Source organism: Nannospalax galili, unplaced genomic scaffold (genome assembly GCF_000622305.1).
Source record: "Nannospalax galili isolate Female #2095 unplaced genomic scaffold, S.galili_v1.0 scaffold653, whole genome shotgun sequence".
NCBI classification, from domain to species: domain Eukaryota; kingdom Metazoa; phylum Chordata; class Mammalia; order Rodentia; family Spalacidae; genus Nannospalax; species Nannospalax galili.
In genome coordinates this window covers 954,326-956,781 of record NW_008334077.1, presented here as the reverse complement: position 1 = coordinate 956,781, position 2,456 = coordinate 954,326, and the positions used below count along the sequence as shown (strand labels likewise).

At 33.6% G+C, this 2,456-nt stretch overlaps 1 protein-coding gene across 2 annotated transcripts in view; it reads right to left on the bottom strand.

Annotated features, from left to right (window-relative positions):
* Supt3h (SPT3 homolog, SAGA and STAGA complex component) overlaps positions 1-2,456 on the bottom strand; it is a 459,651-nt gene that overhangs the window by 80,407 nt on the left and 376,788 nt on the right. The gene's annotated exons all lie outside the window — the stretch shown is intronic.

Genomic DNA, 2,456 nt, shown 5'->3' with positions numbered 1-2,456 from the left:
GTCTCCCTGTAGCCCCAGCTATCCTGGAACTCACTATGTAGACCAGGCTGGCCTTGAACTCACAGAGATCTGCTTGCCTCTGCCTCCCAAGTGCTGGGATTAAAGGTGTGTGCCACCACGCCTGGCAGATTCAAACATTTTTAAAGGCATCATCTGTTCTTAATTTTTCCACTTTCTATCCATTTAATAATTGAGAAAAGGAATATCCCCAAGGTTAGGGCAATACCTCAGAAAAGGATAAATACTGAAGTTTTTGATTTCTAGTACACAGAGCTTGTAGTATATATTGGAGAATTTCTAATTTTATTTTCATTTTACCTGTTTTAATTGAAAAATGACACTGTTTTTATCATGTGAGATATATTTTGAAATATACACATATTATGGAATAGCTAAATCTAGCTGCAAAACAAGTCCATTGCCTCATTATTATTCATTTTTGGGTACGTAAGTAACTCCCATATTTTGTAGTCTTCAAGAATCTGTAACTATAGTGCTAATTTGCTGTACAAAATGTCTCCTGAAATTCATTTCTCTTATCTGATCATGATTCTGTATCCTTTGAGAGAACATATGATTTTCTATATAATGAACAGTGCCTTGACACCACCATAACTGAAGTTCCCAGTGAGAAAATGCCAACATACACCAGGAGGCTGACTAGAGAAAGATATATATGGACTCATGGAGAGATAATTAATGATGGTGAAGTGGAAAAATTAGTGGTTCTGATACAAATAATTTCAAATTTAGGAGAATTTAGTGTTGGTGGTATAGTAGTGAACATAGCTGCCTTCCAAATTTAGGAGAATTTAGATGTAGACTGGAAAATTCTGACTGTGAAATACTTGAAATTTAATAGTTTTAAAAAGATCAAGAAAGAAATGTTTAAGTATTCAAACAAGAAATTTGTAGAATTCAAAACATATAATGATTTTCCATATGCATAATTATGAGGTTAACTACAACTCCTCACATACTTTGGAAAGTATTCAGAGAAACACAGCACACAGGGAAACAACAATAGATGTTGATTTATGATTTAAAACAGCAGATGCCAGAAAAATGGGAGGACATCATTCAAATACTGAAAAACAAAGCTACCAACATAGAAATTCATAGCAAAATATCTTTCAGGGATAAAATAAGAGAAAACATACTTTCAGAAATAAACCATCACTAGTTGATCCACACTATAATATACGTTAAGTAAAACTTACCAAAACACAAAAGGGAAAGGGTACCAGAAAGAAATTCTCATCATCAGAAAGAAATGAATAAAAATGGGAATGGTAAATGTTAAATCTTATTTTTTTCTCTCAGTTCATTGCAATCGATCAGATTATTTAAGGTAAAAATGATAATAATGGGGCTGGAGACATAGTTCAGAGGCTAAGAGCATTGGCTGCTCTTGCAGAAGACCTGGTTCCAGTCCCAGCACACACATGACAGCTAACAACCTTCCCTAATTTCAGTTCCAGGAGATCCAACACCCTCTTCTGGCCTCTGCAGGCCATGTACAACATGGGTGCACTTACATACATACAGGTAAAACACTATTATATATAAAATGAAAATTAAAAAAGCCCAATTAACATTGTGACTTAAAATAAACTGTGCATGTAATGTAAGAACAATACAATTTTTATATCCTTAAAGTTCAAGGAAGCAATGTACTTATTAGCATAACTTCAGGGAAAAATGATACAACTATATCACTAAGAAATCAACAGTTACATATAATTAATTTCTAAGAGAAGTATATAATTAACCCCCTCCCCCCAAAAAAAGACAAGGAAAGTAAAAGTAAGGGAACTATCAGAGTGTAAATGACAAGCTGACATATCCAACCAGGTCAGCAAATGTGCCAACTGTCACAGAATTAAAGATGAAGACAGAAGGAAAGGATAAAAAAGCAAGCCCTAAATGTCTGCTGACTATATACATAAAATATACAATTTCCAAAACTCTCCTGAGTAAAAGAAATTTCACAGAAAAGAACACAGACTATATTTTTTATATGAAATTGTAGAAGAGGAAAAAAAAACACACTAATCTATGATGAAAACAATCAAAACAGTGGGTCCCTTTCAGGGGACAGTGCACTGATAGAAGCATGAGGGAACCTTTTGAGCTACTGAACAGATTCTATATCTTGAGAGTTTAAGAAAAAAAACACAGTTAAGTATCTCTGTCAAAACTCATTAAATGGTGCAATTTAGCATCAAGTCTTCATAAGCTGTTTAAGCTTTACCTTTAAAAAAGGGCTCCATGAATTATTAAATAATGAAATGTTTAGGTACAAAATACACTGATGCCTGCAAATTACATTGCAATGTATAAAAAGTAAAATCAACTGTAAGATGGATAAAGCAACGACTAAGTGGATAGAGGAAATGCCAATACACTAAGTACAGTAAAATGTCAACTGTATTTACAGAATCAAGATGGTAGGC